General features: G+C 32.4%; 1 long non-coding RNA gene across 1 annotated transcript; it reads left to right on the top strand.

Moving 5' to 3' along the window:
• The first annotated feature begins 222 nt into the window (after window positions 1-222).
• On the top strand, window positions 223-17,320 carry LOC129219261 (uncharacterized). The gene is made up of 3 exons (XR_008580390.1): window positions 223-346; window positions 1,761-1,973; window positions 17,186-17,320. It is a non-coding gene; the product is annotated as an uncharacterized LOC129219261 (long non-coding RNA).
• Window positions 17,321-18,805: the final 1,485 nt, after the last annotated feature.

The raw sequence follows: 18,805 nt of genomic DNA, 5'->3' as shown, positions 1-18,805 counted from the left end.
TCACCTGGACTTTTTTCGCCATTTAATTCCAGAGCTCGTTTACCATTTGGATTCTTCTTGCCCTCTATTTCATCCGCAACTTCCTTCCTATGGTATGAACCAGCCACCACCCTTCCCCTCCACCTCTTCCAACTAACCTAAAGGCAAAATAACATTTAGAAAAGGATTGTGTAGGGAGGTTTAGGGAAGAAAGATGCTTTTAGAGGAAGGGCAAGTAAAGAGAAAAAAACAGAGCTCGGACTATATAAAAGGAGACCGTTGTCTTCGGTGAATTTACTGTGCCACATTAAGTCCTTGCCTTCGTTGCGGAGTACCGACGTGAACAGAAATCACCATGAAAACTCTGGTGAGTGACAGACCATTGGATTTACCTCTCATTGACGCGATTTACTGTTTCTGTCGATTGAATATCTTGATGGAAGATTTCCTCTTTGAAGTTTCTTCGCTACCGTTTGATATTTGGTGAACAACGATGATATCTGCCAATATTTTAAACCAACGGCATAGATTTAAAACGGAATGTGAGACATTTCTTGTCGGTGGGATGATTCGATCGATTGGTGCTTTTCGGTGAAACCAGAATGTTAACTAGGGTGTAGTTACTGTGTAAAACAGTTTATGTGGCGAAGATATTTAGAATTGCTATTCATGTAGTGGCATCTGTAAGGTTTTCTGGGGAAAATAAATTCAAAGGAGTTTGTTCAAGCAGCTTTAAAATGTTGATCGAGTGAATTCAACACTTAAGAAATATTTGCCGACAAAAAATCGAAAGACAAATTTTAAAAATATCATGTACAAAATTTTTCATTTGAAGAAATATTGCGTATTTTTCAACAATATCGACACTTACATAACTTACATAAGTTTTTATCAGTAAAGGAAATGCAAGTAGAATTGTTAGCAGCAGGCATCGATATATACTAAAAAAAGATAAAAGTACACCTCTTAAAACGCTATGTGATTTAACGACCCCTAAAATATCCCCTAGTATACTGTATTTCTTGAATAACTGTTCGTTATTACAAGGGTTCTTTATAACGTGAAAATTGAACGCACAGAAAAGTTTAAAATAAATATAAAAATTATAATAAATTAAAAAGTTTCCAAAAAAAAAATCACTGTATAAATTCAAATCACAGCGAAAAGTTTGTCATATATATTTGAGGGTTTTGTTTGTTTCTATAAAAAAATCTTCGGATGTTAATGTAATAGATTGTAAGACCATTTAATTTAAACCCGTTTGAATAAGCGTCCAAATGAGTATTCATTTCATAAAACCGAAACTCTTATATATTTAACGCAATTACCGTTTATTTTAAGGAGTCAATATCCTATTAAAGCTCAATTTGATGTAAAATTTGATTGATAAGTGGAAATGTTTTCCAAATAAAATTTAAAAGTTATTTTTTCGTGCTTAATTTTTATACATTCAATTTCTGATGCGAAAAATCTGTACTTTAGAAAAGAAAGGAAGTAAGTACAATTTATTTATAATTTTGAAATTTTCGTACTCAAATTGAAGAAAACACTATCAGATGCAGAACAGAGTAAGTCGATTTCATTTACTAGTACTTGAAAAAACTTTTGCAATAAATATGAAGTAAGTCTGTATAACAACCACGAAGAAGCTCACTTTTTTTTTTTTTTTTTGCATCTTACGTAGTTTAAGATTTTCATCCTTTTGCTTCCTCAAGTACTGAAGCGGCAATTTCAAATCAATAACTTTGTAATCATACCTCTCACCTGTTTGTGTTTTACAGATTTGCATTGCTTTTTTCTTCGTTATGATGTCTTTCGCATTTGCTGGTCATCATGGTATTCAAGTTGGAATACCCCTTCCATTCATTAAGATCCGATTTGTAGATATTGCTCATCTTTTTGGACATCATGACGATCATCATGGTCATCACGGACATCATGGCTTTGGTTTGGATCTCGGACACCACGGGTTTTAAACTTCAAAGCATGAAAAGGTAAATTTTTATGATCTGTTTCGCTTTTATAGTATTACATCATTCCCACCCATTTTTATTCGAACTTAAAGGGAAGTGAAAAAGGTGCTTGGTACATAGAATTCAGAAAGAATGTTAACTCCTCTGTTTTGCAGTACGATTTTTGATTTTGTTTCTAACATAAAAGGGTAAAAGAAGCTTAGATTTCTACCATGCATGAGAAGTTAGCTACTGGTCGGATGCCATTATTAAAATTTAGGAAAAATGTTTTCGATATGGAAGGAATAATTCCCTTTTATATTTTTCTTTTTAATTTTGATTTGGTTTAAACATTTTCAAACAAGGAAAATTTATAGTTACTAAAGTTACTTGTTTCTGAAAACAATTTTTGGTTGCAAGTGTAAGGGAAACCAGGGAGACTTGACTCAATTTTTACTTCCTTTTACAAAAAAGGAAGTGTTGTATTCGCAAAAACATTTTCACTCAAAAATCGGCCTTAATTTCCATTTTTCTCACCTCCGAATAAATGTTAAGTTTTTTTTCCCGACCCGACCACACGTGGATATATGCCTAGGAACGGACAGACATCAGAAATATCCATTTTGACGATCCCCGAGTTAATTACAACGAATTTTCTTGTGACATCCGTATGTACGTATGTATGTGTGTATGTATCTCGCATAACTCAAAAACGGTATGTCCTAGAAAGTTGAAATTTAACGTAGATTACTAGTGGGGTCTAGTTGTGCTCCTTTCCTTTTGGTTGCATTCGGATGTTCCTAAGGGGGTCTTTTGCCCATTTTTGGGGGGAAATCATTGTTAATTTCAATGTAAACTCAAGTGGTGTTATAATTTGCCGAACACTTGGCGATATATCGCCAGTCTTTTGGTTGCCAAGTTTTGTCGCCAACTTGGCGACAAATTTGGAGATTGTTTTTTAATTTTTTTTCCTTTAATTAAGTTTCAGTTTGGCCACTGTTGGTGATATTTAGAGAGTAAACAATTGAATCACATTAAAATTGCCAATAATGGGGAAATGGCATTAAATTGGAGTAAAAGAAAGTCATGTGATACACACATCAGCTCGTTGGTTTATTATTTTCCCTATTTTTTTTTTTTTTGTAGAATAGTCGGAACGAAATAATATATATATATATATATATATATATATATATATATAAATAGTTTGCCATTTTGCACAATATTATGGCTAAAATCAATAGCATAACTCTAAGTTTAAATGGTACAAAAATATCATATACCTCCTTAGGGAGGCATGACCCATCTCATGAATGTAAGAAGACTAATAGATATTGAAATCAAAAACGCAGTTTTTTTCTTTTTTTTTTTAATAAGTGATACTTGAAGTGAATATACAAAATGTTCACTCTTTAGGCGAGGTGTTACATATATTTTTAAAAAATAATCTTTCTCCATATCAGCAGGAAAGCAGAAATCGAATTCAAAACTTTATCAGATCAGACGTAGGCAATATTTCAGTTATTTTACAAAGTAACAACTCATTGGGCTTAAACATTATTAGTATTTTCGTTATTTGTCAAATAAAAACCATTTTTTAGATCAAAATATTATATATCATAGTTATTCCTTTTAAAAAAATCAGGCCTTCATATTTACAATATTAGAGTTATTGCATGAATAAAATCAAATCATTAGGCCTAAATGACAATATTTCATCTATTGGGTCATTCCATAGATATGTCAACCTCAACCTTCGAAATTTTTTTCCCACAAAGCCTTAATTGTGACCTATCCTTTCATTCAGCATACGTTCTAGTACATAAATCCAATAACAGTTTGCAAAAATTTCATTCGGTGTTTTTCTTCTGGCTCTAAACGTGCGAGGTTGTAGAAAAGGCTTAGGATGTGCAAAAAACATGCGTCTACGTTTTCTTGTGTAATATAAAATTTTTTGCAAATTTTTAAAAGAACTATGTTTATTCTAAATGAATAGATGTTGGCCCAATAAAATTGACTGTTCTTTTTGCATACATTATAAGATAAGTCTTTTAATTAGTTTGGTTATTTCAATGAAAATATTTACGTTGCGTTAGTCACGAAAATGTACTATTTTCTGCTTAAAAACTAAACCAGATGATTGAACCAAACAGCACATTTTATTTTCTTACATCTGTGTCATATCTATATAAAAAGGGCAAAATATTTATTTTAGTATCAGTAGATATAAAATAATTAGTGTGACTAACGTAACATTTGAGCTGTGACTAACGTAACAGTTTGCATGTGACTAACGTAACATTTTAAAAATGACTGGTAATATTTAAAATTTATTTAATTTAATGTAAATTTTCATGAACAATTTTGATTATGTAGGCATTCTATATTGATTAAAAATATAAAGGGTGAAAAATACCAGTAATATTACATTGTAGACCTTCTGTTTACTTAGAAAAATACTTTTTTAAAGGTCTTTATGAAGATACTTCCAATTTTAAGAATTATTTAAAAAGAAAAAACGTGAGTAAAGCAAAATGAGTACTCTGCTGAATGTGCATTCAACACAAGAATCCAAGCTTAAGAATTAAGATAATAGAAATACAGTCTTAACAAAGGAGAACATCTCTATTTTTTAGAAAATACATCTCCACCTATTATTAAAATGAAGTAACGGCTGCTCGTTGGAAAACATTTGAAGATGTCACATGATACAGTGACGATAAGCGCTGCTGCCATATATTTCAGAAAATACAAGAATGATCATTTAGAAATTCAAACATTTGCGGTGATATCTGGAATTTAAATGCATTATCGGCATTCTGCAAAAACGTTCGAATATTTTTTTTCTCAATATTACATTTTAATTCAAAAGGATGCACAACACTATTCGTTCGATGAGTCAGTAAACCTTAAAAAATAATATGCCATTGAAAAGTACTACGGAGTTTCTTGTAACGATAACTAGTATATCAGCAGAAAACTAGAATTCAGTGAAACTACCAACTTGCAAAAAGTTAATTTTGTAAAAGATAGATATTTAGGATTTAATTAGTCCAAGAATGATGTTATTCAGTTTGTAAAAGCAGTATTTTTTATTTGTTTATTTTTTTTCGCACATTCAAATTGAGTTAATTGAACTGAATCCTTCCATTCAATTTTTTACACTAATATAGAAAAAAAAGTAAAGAAAGAACCATAATACAACACAAAGAAGGTTCCTAAAAAGTGTAAGAGTAATATAAGAGCAAGAAATTAATTATAAAAAGTTTTTTATCTGCATTTATTGCTTATTATTCGATGGTTACGTTAGTCACGTTACGTTAGTCACACACAGTTTTTCGGAAAAGTGCCATTTAGGGCCAGAAAAGATTCGTCTGTAACAAATCTGTAGTAAGATTTAAAAAATAGATTGTTTACCTCTTACAAATATATCGGCCAATTTTAAATGTCTGCGTAAGTTTCAGAAAAATTTGTCTCGTAACATAAGCATTGTTTCTCAGGGTTGCAAAAATGTTACGTTAGTCACGATGCCTTTTTTGGTGAAAAAACACCTGCCAGCGCTTATTTTTCTTCAAATTCTTGGTAGAAATGAAAAATAGTCACCTTGTACATTTTAAATCTGCATATTAAACGAAAACACATTTATTTTTACTCCCGGTGTAAGTAAAAAGAATTTGAAAATCAGCTGCGAATGTTACGTTAGTCACTATGGAATGACCTTATTCAAAAATAAAAATTCATTGAAAAAACAACAAATTAGTCTTAGGGTCAAATCTTCCTAGTTAGCTTGGGTCAAAACTCCGCAAGTTTCTTTTGTTTACCTTAAGTTTTTAGTGACTTAGATAAAAGTTATATAAAACTACTGCATAATCAATATACAACTAGAAAAGTGACTAAAACATGTGTACTTTTAAAATTCATTTCCGTCATAACTGGAGGTTAAAATCTAAAAAATTCCAAAATCTTCAAATTTTGCTTGAAGGGTGCAGTATGATTTTACACTGAATTTCTTGAAAACCACTGATAATTCTGAAATGGCTTGTCCCTACAAAATACTGTTGTGTGACTAATCAACCAATAACATGACTAAAATTTTCCCTAAATATCCTTTTCATGGAAAGAATCCTCATGGGTCTAGTCTCTCTATGGGGGTCAATTCTCCCCAGTTTCCCATAAAGCTTTTAATTCGAGCTTTGAAAAAACGTTTAATTAGGAGATACGAGGGGTAATAAGAGATATACACAGTTAATAAAAGGCAAAAAACGGGAAATTAAAGTTTGTATTTTATGACATTCCACGAAAAAGTAGAAATTTTGTCCGCACGTGACACCTCTATATATCATTTCGAAACGTATAATAAACAAAATGTTTTTGCCAAAAAAAATCGCATTTGTGTAAGTGATAAGTATTACTTTTGAAGTGAGAGTTACATATAGAGCTGTTATGTGAAGGATAAAATGTCTGATTTTAAGTGGAATGGTTCGCTATTTGTCTCCCTTTGAAACTAACGCTAAACGAGCAGATGTGTGCATCACATGACTTCCTTTTACTCCAATTTAATGTTATTTTCTCATTATTGGCAGTTTTAATGTGATTCAATAGCAAAATCTCTAAATATCACCAACAGTGGCCAAATGAAAACAAGATTTTAAAAAAAAAATTAAAAAAAATTGCCAAATTTGTCGCCAAGTTGGCGACAAAACTTGGCGACCGAAAGACTGGCGATATATCGCCAAGTGTCCGCCAAATTAAAACACATCTAGAGTTTACATCGAAATTACAATGATTTCCCCCCAAAAAGGGGCAAAAGACCCCCTTTCGAGCATCTGAATGCAACCAAAAGGAAGGTGCACAACTAGATCCCACTAGGAGTCTACGTACCAAATTTCAACTTTCTAAGACATTCCGTTCTTGAGTTATGCGACATACATATACACATACACACATACGCACATACATATGTACATACAGACGTCACGAGAAAACTTGTTGTAATTAACTCGGGGATCGTTCAAACGGATATTTCGGGTGTCTGTACGTTCCTAGGCACATATCCACGTGTGGTCGGGTTGAAAAAAAAATTCAACAGTCATTTGGGGGTGAGCAAAATGGAAATTAAGGCCGATTTTTGGTTGAAAATTTTTTCGCGAATACTTCCTTTTCTGTAAAAGGAAGTAAAAATATTTAGCAGAAAACCAAAGTATATCTATAGTAATATTATAAAGAGAAAGGGTGGATTTTTGTGTGTTTATATGTTCGAGGTAATCTCCGAAACCACTGCACTTATTTGAAAAATTCCTACACTATATGAAAGGTGCTTTCTTACTGAGTGGCATAGGATATAAATTATGCATATACTATGTCTTTATACTATTTTTTAAAACTAATAAGCTCTCTTCGCTACCAGTTTATGTTTCGTACTGTTTTGTTCTTATATACGTAAAAACAAACCTCAATTACTCCGCACCTACCTGGACAGAATGATTAAAGGTTCTCCTTCGAACTGAATGCCGATGGATGGGCACAGGAGAACCGCCAACATTCATTCATGTATGTTAGGATGCGGAAGATAGGGTGTGTAGCATTCTGTTACTACATTAAAATCCATATGGAGTCACATAATGTTTACGCTTTAAAATGTCATTAAATGAAATATAAATGCGGTTCGCGCTTCAGGAAAATTCGTTTGTGAATTCAAGTAGTGTAGATAGACGATAATAATCCGTGTTTTTCTGAAAGTAATAATTTTGTATGGATTCAATTAAGTACATTTAGTTAAGAAAATTCTTAACTGAAAGAGAAATTTCACACAATTACCGTACTTTCAAAGTTAAGAGTTAAAACTACAACGAACAAAAATCAGTGGATAGGAAAGTAGAGGAAAAAATGAATAAAAATTATTTGAGGAAATATTCTTTAGGATGACCGTATTTAAGCATTTAAAACGATATAATATACTACTATAGCACACAAATATCTTATCAGAAGGAAATTGCAAAAAAAAAAAAAGAGCCTTGTGAAAAACGCAAGTCTCCCAAAGGAAACGAGTACAACACGTTACAAGGCATCCCGGGATTGAGAAAGACTTACCTCTTAGTAGAGTATACAATATTCATTCTAATAGCTAATCTGAATTATATTACACAAGAATTCATTTGTAACATTTCAGTTATCCTACCTATTCACTAAGTCGATTAACAGTTAAAGATCCTTTCAACCTACAAGCAGCATATAAAGAACTCGGTCTTATAGACGGCGACATACCTTGCAAGGCTGCGGAGTCGGAAGGAAATTTGCCGACTCCGACCCCGACTCCTGGATTTTGAAACGCCCGACTCTGACTCCAACTCCGGAATTTTTTTATTTTTTTTAATTGTATTTTTTCAACTCCCTCTCTCCCTTTAGGGGAAGGGGGAAACCTCTAAACAGAGATTTAAATATTAATTCCTTTTTATGAAAATTTCGCATTTTGTTTTTTATTGTAAATCCAAAACGCATACAACGTTAGAAATTCAATTTAAAAATCAAATTTTCCAATCGTTATGATTTAAAAAGTAAGATAACTTAAAAATCCCTTTTAAAAAATTTGAAAAGGATTATCTGTAATTTGCCCCCCTTTAATGTTTAACAAATTGATATTGATCAAATCGTGTGCTTTCAATTTTTAAAAGCTGTAACTTGAAAGAAAAAAACTTTTTTTCTAAATCCAAGTTCTTGAGAGGGGGTGGTTTGCCCCGGGTGACACCATCTGGTAGATGACACCCAAAGTTAATTTCAGAGTTTATAAAAAATACAAATACTTTAATTCTGAAAATTTTCGCGAATGTATTTTAAATTATATTTCATAATAAAATTTCAGCGAAAATAGGGCACATATACGTCAGGAGCTAATTTTACACAAAAATGCGGAGGTATACAAATTTGAACGAATAGCTTCTACTATGCCTATATTTCTTCTTCGCTAAACTTTTAATTTAAATTTTATTGGCTGCTTTAGAATTAACCTTAATATGAAGATTTTAAGATTAACTGCAATTATTGAGTGTTGTAATCAAGAAATCATTTACACGTATTTTGTTTTACACCTTTTTAGTGAGAACCAAGCGTATAGAAATAGTCTTAATAAAGAAAAAAAAAAAAAAAAAAAACAGATTATTTCATCGGATCTTTTGGATTCGTGCTTTCGCGCCATAGCTTTTTTGAATTTGCCGATCACCCTTAAACGTTTAAACCTTAGCTACGGGCCTCGACTTACTAATTTGATACGTTTCTTTTAATATTTTATAACTGAGATCGAACAAAACACTATATTTCTATTTTTATTTGAAAGTGATTAATTGAAAACGTTAGGCAACAAAATCGTTTGCTGACAGTTGATCTTTTTATTCATGTAATCGAATCAATTGGTAGTCAGTTTTTAAAAAATGCAAGGAGAGTCAGTGAAAAGGAAAGAAAAAAAGAAGCCCGGATTCGGAGTCGGCATGTTTTCTAACAACTCCGACTCCTTTACCCCAAAATCAGTCCGACTCCGACTCCAACTCTACAGCCCTGATACCTTGAAAGCTAACCTTAGTTTATACATGTAACTTTCTGACTCCGCTCCTAAACTCAGACAATTGTAAACAACTATTTTAACTTTTATGTTAATTTTTAAACCCTATTACTTTATGGCAAACATTTTAAAAAGATTCTATGATGATGTATTGCAAGGAGAGCGTCAGCAGAAATACTATGATTGTCATTCAATGTCAAGACATATAAAAATTAAAGGCAAAATTTGAGAATGAAGCGGACACTCAACAGGGGACTTTTGTTTGCCACCACTGGAGAGAAACAACGAAAAAATTCTATTAAGACATGATTGGTACACGAAAACCAAGAACGTAAATTAATGTTGATCGGCATAGAAGGTGGAACGGGAAAAAAATAATAAATTCAACACTATCAAAAATCAACTAACAAGCTTTTGCGATGTTTTTTTACGGAACTGCAGAAACTTTACTTTGAAGTATAAAAACTTAACATTCCACATTCAAACTGATTTGAATATCTCTTCCAGAAAAGTTCCGTATGTTTGACAAGAAAGAACGGGCAATTGGGAGAATTTCTTCAATAGGGTACTCCTCTGAACTTCCTTTCATGCTTCTGAAGTTAAAGGCAATATCCCAATAATTTTATTGCGCAACTTTAATTTTTCTAAGGGAATTCAACTCCAATGAAATTCACTATGGAATAATATGATTTCGCGTATTGTTCTTACAGTACCAGCAGCATATCAGTGGGCTCATAATCCTTACACACCCCCATGGTCCCTATATATTTCCTTTTCCAATTTAAGTGATTACAATATCCAATGAAAATTTCTTATGCCATCATCTTCATCAACCGTACAACTATACGATACGTAGTGCAACGTTACATACTGGATGATTGTATTTTTCAGGGGAATTATATGTAGGTCTCTCTTGATCTGGAAATGAGAATAAGTCAATTTATTTCAAACTTCATAAAAGCGAAAACAAAGGAAAAAATATTTGCTTAGTCTAAGTTTTCAAAATTCAAAGTACCTTTATAATATTGGTTTAAGATAGATTTTTTAACCCGAACTAGGTCGGGGCGGGTTTCTAGTATTTAATAAATTTGTAACAGATCTGGAGGATACATTGCTAGAATTGAGAACCTTAAAGCTGATGACCAATAATGTGTCCAGCACGTGACAGGTAAACTTCATTAAAAAATAACTAAAAAAGAAATTAGAAAAACATTTTTTGCTTAACGAATCCACAGTCAAGTACTAGATCAACAAAATTTTAACTTTCAGCCTTTATTAATTTGTACACATGTGAAATAATAAAGAAAAATTTAGTCCTAATTGTAAAACGCGTGACGGTGAAATCGCCCTTTTACAGAACTCAAAACAGAACTTTCTCAATTTCCTTATAAAAGATAGTAAAAATATAATTTAAAAACATTCTAGTCTAGATTTTCTAAATGCTTTCTTTTTATTAATAGTTTAAAAGTTTTTGATGCCTCCCGCCCCCCTATAAGTGTTATTAAAAGACAGTTCTGTGTAGATAGACGAGGGTTTTTGGAAGGTTTGAAAATACTTCTTGTCATTTCTTAAAGGCGTGGAATAAAGGAAAACAATGAAGATCATAGTAATGAGCAATTTTTATTAAAAAAAATCTTTCTAAGAATGAAATAGGAGATGAAAGGGAAAGAACAGAAGTGTACTATCTTGATGTTTAACATTTAGAATGTTTGATATTTTGTATTTAAAAAAAATAACAAAACATTCAAAGGCAATATCTCAAAAATTCCAATTGCATTTTTCCCCCCCAATTTCCATGACGCTCAATTTTCATATAAATTTCAAGCGCAAAAATACGCTTGACTGACCTTTTGAAAATTGTTTTCGGTTTCTAATGAGTGAAATATGCTTGTAGAGGAGAAAATTTTTTTTCCGGTCTTGCCACCTTCGCATAAGAATTTTAGCATTGAAAGACACTTCAGTTACTGACTATAATTTACCAATACACCCCCCTCCCTTTTTGTTTATTTTTCGTACCCGTTTGTAACAATGTAGTTTGTTACACCAGTGTTTCCGGTGAGTAAAACAAATGTAACCAACTACATTGTTACACCATTAAATTCATTTCTGAAATTGAAGTTGGAACAATTATAAGAGTAATACGGAACAAAATGAAAAAAAAAAAAAATGTAGTTCATAAGCATGAGACTTGAGGGAAAAGTTAATTAACTGTTACCAATCTGAAAATTAATAGAAAGTACTGAGGGTGCTACACTCCGTCGCACTTCTCACCTATTTAAATAGGGCAACAAATTCTACTCTACAAACACTGTGTGTTGCCATATATTGAACTAAACTCGAACGAAAAAAAATGACATTTCGCCTTTCTACCGTTAGCTCTCATCAGTGGCGGCTTCAGAACAAGTTTTCGGAGGGGGGCATCCTCTGTGTGTGTTATATTTTTGTATGACCCTTGTCCTTGATGTTACTAAGGATATAGAAGAAAGTCTTTAATTTAGAACAGGTTCCGGTGGAAAGCCCCCATAGCCCTATGTGTGTTCGGCTGTGAGATATATGACCCTCCCCACTTGTGTGAGTTGTGAAATTGTAGGTCATTTTGAATGACGTGGCAGGAAGGGATGGAGTTTCGGCACTACTCTCCCCAGGAACTTTTTTGAAATTGGAAGTCCTAAAAATGCATTTGTAGGACACTTTTGATGACATTATTGGAAGGAATGGTGTTTGTAACTGCCGCGCGAAAAATTTTCAAAACTGAACTTTTAATACTGCAATTTTGGTCGATTATCGATGATGTTAGCAGGAGAGAGCTTAGGAACTCTCCCTCAGCAATTTTCCAAAATTGAAGTTCCAAAAATCCATTTTTAGATTATCTTCGACTGAGTTAAAAGGACAAGATGGTTCAGGACTCTTCCCTGGAAATTTTGTGAAATACAAGTCCTAAAAATTAAATTGTATGGTTTTTTTTATGACGTTAGGAGAAGGATATGAGTTCGGAACTGTTTCGGAAATAGAGTTCCAAAAGAGCAATTTCAGATGATCTTTGAAGATGTTAGGGAAATTTTAGAGCACTCCCTCATAAATTTTTGAAATAAAAATTATAAAACCGCAATTTAAAGCCATGTTTGACGTTAGAAGTAATAAAGTACAGGATTTCCTCCAGAAATTTTTCGAAAATGAAATCCTAAAAACGTAATTGTATATCACTTTTGATGACAATAGGGGAAAGGGTTGAGTTCGCTATTCTCCCACGAAAATTTTTTTAAAGTTCTAAAATCGTGATTTTTGACTACTTTTGGTGAAGGGCCGCTGCTACGCATTGATGTAAGGATGACTACCATGACATTACACTCGAGTCCCCGCTCTTATCACTACAGGTGGTTTACCTGCTTGGATATGGCCCTGAAGACAGCTCTGTTTTTTGATACAGACCACAAGCCGAGTAATCCCTGGTCAAGCATCCCCAGAGGTATTGATTTGGAATGGGAACTTGGAGTACTTTGTGACTACAACATATTAACATGCCCCAGTCACCGTTAATGAACATCGAACCCGGCACCCTCCGATTACGAGTCCGACGCCTTGCCGATTGACTTGCATGGCAAGGTAATCCTTAAAAAAATTTTGTGGGAAAAAATTTCTCGCATCTTATTCATGGTCCAGCGCCACCATAAGGTTATAAAATGGTGTCTGACTTTTTTTTTCAAACGGAAATATACACGAAGGGAGGTAACAAATTCATCTTGTGATTCAGGTTGGGTGCTTTTTCAAGAGAAACATCAGTTTTGAAAGCAAATCAAGTAAAATCAATTATTTGTCTGAAGAATTGTTTAGATAGGCTGAACAAAAAAAAATATTATAATTATTCCAATGCACAAAACTGATGGTAGTTTAGAATTTTGAATAATCAAGACCCAACTCTCATTTTTGAAAATCTTACTCGGCTCATGAAGGGGATCATGGTTCCCATGCCCCCCTCCTCCTCTGGAGCCGCCACTGGCTCCTCCTATGAAAAATGCTTATTATGTTTGTTTGTTTTATTACGCAGCTGCATCTACGCAAAAATAAGTAAACAAAGTAGAAATATTTAAAATTAAAATAATACTAAAAGATAATTAAAAATTAAACAGTTGAATTTTCGGTAAAACTATCATTAAAAGTAAGCAAAGAAATTAATAAATTAAAAATATTTAGCTACTGAAATAGGGACAAATATGTCGACATAAAAGATTTGTTGCGATCGTACGTACATCAAACGAACTTTTAGGATAATACACAGATTTTCTGTCATTTTTGCAGAACAGCTGTACAGTGCAGAACCTTTTATCCGGGAATCAAAAAACCGGGAAACCAGAAAACCGGCAACCTATTGCCGATTTTCCCGCCATTTTTAAAAAATGCGCATTTTCGGCACTTTTTGAAAAACTAAGCATTTTTTTGAAACACCTAAAAGAATATGAGCGATTTCTTAATAAATACCATGTTACTCATCTATAATTCGGGAAAATGTTTACAAAAACGCGGGGCAACATTTCCGAAATATTTTCTTGAATTAAAAAGTAATTTTCGTCTTTTATTCCAACTGAATACTAAAGAAATGAATATTGTCACATTCTAATGCAATATTTTATTGAATAGTCTCTAATTAAAGCCGTTTGGAGCGTAAGTGACGTCGGAAAAGCGCGGGAAACACCGAAGACCAGATTTGCGAATTTTTTGGATAGTTGATGGTGGAATATAGAAATCGTTAAACGCAAGACTCATAAATCAAATTTCTATTGGTATGAACTTAATGCAAAAGCAATAGTTATCAATAACTACCGTAATCGCAAACACCAAACCTTTACAAGAAATTAAAAAAAGAAAAAAAAGCGCGTCAAGAAAACAAATTCTTTCATACACTATAGTAGAAAAATCGCACATTTATGTTCAAAAACTTGTTACTTGCCCTTCCCTTCATTTTCTTTTGTTTTAAAACATGGAAAAGTGGGGGTTTTTTCTCCCCTTTTCAAAATAAATGTGAGGGTCTCAGGCCTTAAGGATAACTTTCAATAATAAGCATTTTTGAACTGTTTTCTTCTTATTTTAATATGTATTACTATTTATTATAGTAATTTAAGTTTCATAAACAAACGGCCAATTGCGCTTTTTAGCGATCCACAAAACCGGGAAATTCAGATATCCGGGACAGCGATGGTCCTGAACTTCCCGGATAATTGGTTCTCTACTGTATTACTTTTTTTAATCAACATAGAATCTGAAATAATTCTTTTTGGCAGGGATGCCCACATAGGGATGGGGGAGGGGCATGGCGTACACTGCGCCATTGAAATTTTTAATGGTGATTGAATTTTGAGTATTTAGAATTTTTTGGGGTGGGGCTCTTGCTTGCTAGGGGGCGTGCGCCCCTGCTCTTGGGGGGGGGGACACCCTTGGTTTTTGTCACAATCCAAAGTTAATTCAAAATGAAGTTTTATATTTTTGTTCACTTTTGTTCAATTGAATCTTTGCTATAAAATCATTTTCAGACACTGTGTTTAAATCCTCATCATTTGATTAAACTTTTTCCAAAATGGTACACAAAACTCTTGAAGTCTTTTAACAACTCTCATGAAACCTTCAACATTACTTACTGAAAAAATAAATATTTGAAAGATGCACACCATAAAAGCTCATCAAGTATTTTCCTGCGTATAATCTGTTAAAAAAGGCAGAATTTATGAGGTGCGGATTATCTGTGATTTTTTTTTTTTAACACCAACGCATGAACCTCAACATTTACAGTAGCATTCACCGACAGAGATCGTACGCCGACTAAATGTTGTTTTGTTTTACAAAGCTTGCATGTTCTTTTTCGCTGTCCGCCTGTATGTTGGTTATTTTACGTTGCTTGAATGTTCTTCTTATGTCGATTCAGGTCATGTAAAGTAAACAAGAATACAGTGAAATAGGAAGCCATTTGCACAAGATTAGACCGTTTGCTCCTCTGTCTTGACTCTTTGTTTTTCAAGTAATTAGCGTACTATAATCAAGATTTCAAGAAGAAATCATTATATTTTAGATTATATCTCAGATTAATTATGATTATGTCTTTAAAGTAATTACCTTTTTAGTTTAGTTGCTCAAATGGTTTGTTAAATTCAAACTTGATCGTTTTACATCGTATTATCCGCGGATTATACGAAGCTTTTTTTTTCTTCTTCCGGCCGATTTTAGGACTTGCGGATTATAGGCCGCCCGCGGATAATACGGTAGGAAAATACTAGTTGATTATATCATCCCCACCAATTTCATACTCTAAAATTAATTATTGTCAAAACATGATCACAAAATATCATAAAATTATATACAAGCAGACGATAAATTAAATACGAAAAATATAGTTTTAATACTACTATAATTAACAATATTACTTTTTGATAACAGAGTATATTTTTCCACATTAGTTAAGAGACTTTTTTTTCCTTCTTTTTTTATTTCTCTCGTTTTTTTCCGTGAATTACCTTAACACTCTTCTTTTCTTGAGTAGATGATTCGATTTTAGGGAATTCATTTCATATTTCGATTTAAAACAATAAGCAAAAGAAAGTTTTAAACATCAAAATGAAGAAAAATCATAACCTATAAAAATTAGTTTTGAATCGATTAATAAATAAGATAAAGATTCATAAATTTAACTATTCATAAATTTCACTTTTTTTTCAACATTTTTGAACAATCCCCCTGCCTTTTGTCACAAAGTGTCAAACTTCACCTCACTCCCCTTCCTGCATGACATGTCACACTATTTTTTCCTAAATAATTTACTTAGCTGTATTCAAGCAGTAATTTTATTACTGAAAATGAATGTGTACTAAAAAAAGGGTATTTTTATGGCGTGATATTTTAAGTGTTAAATTAATTCATGATTACTATAAGCCCAACGTGTGTTTTAACTTATCATTCACACTGTCAGGACATTCAAATTTTTTTACCTCCATAGAACTTAAATCAACACATGACTACTAAATTTGGAGGTTTCTTTTTTCCCTTTAAATCTTAATTGTCACTTATATATCAGATAAAACGTTTATACAGTCGGTACTTTACATAACTAGCAAAAACACATTATTATAAGAATTTATATGAAGAGTTTTTACCACAATAAACAGTAGTTTTAAGTGCGCAATTTTTATTATTACCGTAATTTATTACTTGTTTACTTATTCATTTACTTTTGCGGAAATATATCTGCAGAATTGAGCGCCCCCTCTTTTTTTTTTAATGAATGAGTGAGACTAATTTTTATTAAACTCTATGCTTACTCGCATATTGGTTGTATTCAAGAAACAGATGTTATTTTTTTAAATTAAACCAATAGGTTTTAGTAATTAAGAAAGAGAAGTCTTTTTCATATGAATTGGTTATGAAGTTGTCCATACATAGGAGAAATATTTCAACGGGATGGTCTTATAAAGCTAATAAATTTTACTGAATTCAAAAATACCTTTTTTTTTTGTCAAAACATTTTACTTGATAAATAAAGAAATGTAACTTTTATGCATTTATATTACTAAATTTTTAATTCATCCAAATTCATATAATATACACATAGGATGAGCAACGTTTAAAAAGGAAATATGATAGCATTTACTATAACTGAATGAAATATATGTTTAAATAAATTATGTATTTTTCGACAGCTTATCAGTGCTTATCTTTTCAGATTAAAGCATTAACTTGGCAGTATCAAGATTTATAGTACAGCTTCCAGAAACTGTACATTTTCACCTGATACTTCGAGTTTGTACATAAATCTCATTTCTTTGTTTATGTATACTTATTTTTTGTTCAATAAATGTTCTTGTTCCATTCCTTGTCCTTATTATATAAAGTAATTTTATTGCTTATAAAATGTTTACCATTTGGAACTTTTTTCTGCACTTGCAACAGAATATAACCATTTTTTAAATGGTTACATTTTGTTTAGATTTTAATGTGAACTATATACTAAAAAATAAACTTGACAATAGAACAATATCAAAGATTAAATTTAGTTTTATTGCAGTATTTATCTACTGCACTACCATTTGTACTACCAGTAAGAGCAAAAGCAGGTTAACAATATGTTGCCAAAAAGTCACCTTTTTTCTTGGATTTTAGTCTTTAGATTTTAATGTCAAGTACTATATTTCAATGTTTAAATTTGATCAGAAAATGACACATAAAGTAAATAAACACATCAAATTTAGATAAATTTTATCACAGCAACTATCGATGGATGTTATACAGTAACCGCCCTACTCATAAAATCATTGGATTATAAAATCGGATGTCAATGCATTCTAGAACTAAACAACTGATCCATCTGGTTTGAGCAATCACAATTGCTTATTGTTTTCATTTGACCCAATCTTGCAGTTTGGTTCATTTTCCAGCTTGGGACCAGGGGCCCCTGCAGCACCACTGTTCTCTGCAGGCATGGCTCCTTTGGTCCTGAGCACTGTCCACCAGAATCTGCTTCTCCTGGTCAGAGGCCTCCATGTCCAGACGCCAACATGCACGCTCATACACTCTCACACATCTAAGTGCACAGGTCTATGCACACACACACAAGCTTACACATGCGCGGCTGTGCGCCTATACACACATAACCACCTGAGGAAGGGCAGGCTTGGGGGGGGGGACAGGAGCTGTTTCTATAAACAATATTTCCAATCAGTAAGGTCCTGTTACAACTTGTGATTGCGAAAATCATAATTTGAATTCAAAATTTCAGAATACAAATTATTATTATTACAGTGAAGCACCGTTTATATGTTTTTGAAGGGACTGTATAAAAAAGCGTATAAAGGAAAAAACGTATAATAGGTATACGTTAATGTGTATTGGACTCTGCAGAGACCAATTTAAAAAACTTATAAAAGTGAAACGTATAAACGTTGCTCCACTGTATTTTTTGTTTGTTTGTTTATTTATTTGGTCCCCATTCACAGCTTCTCACTGGGTAAACCTATATTGATGATTCTTTTTCAATAGATCAAGCATGATCTAACTTAGGTCCCATCCCTCCTTAAACCATATATTTGATCTTGGATGAAAAATTTATGTAACTAAGGAAAATGTACTTTGATATTTCCTTATTAAACGAAAGGTAAAATTTCAAAAGAGCTGGTTGTCCTTAAACAGTAACACTTCATTTATTTTATTTGCTAGATTGCATTGACTTTAATGATTTGTGTAAGGAACGTTGATTACTTAATATAAAGAACTTACAAAAAAAAAAGTCAATTTATAGTAGTATTTCAATCAGGACAAAATGAGTATTATCTATAAAAAAAAAAAT

The sequence above is a fragment of the Uloborus diversus genome, chromosome 3 (assembly GCF_026930045.1).
Source record: "Uloborus diversus isolate 005 chromosome 3, Udiv.v.3.1, whole genome shotgun sequence".
Taxonomy (NCBI): domain Eukaryota; kingdom Metazoa; phylum Arthropoda; class Arachnida; order Araneae; family Uloboridae; genus Uloborus; species Uloborus diversus.
The sequence above is the reverse complement of the archived record's forward strand: the minus strand, read 5'-3'. Positions and strand labels throughout refer to the sequence as shown.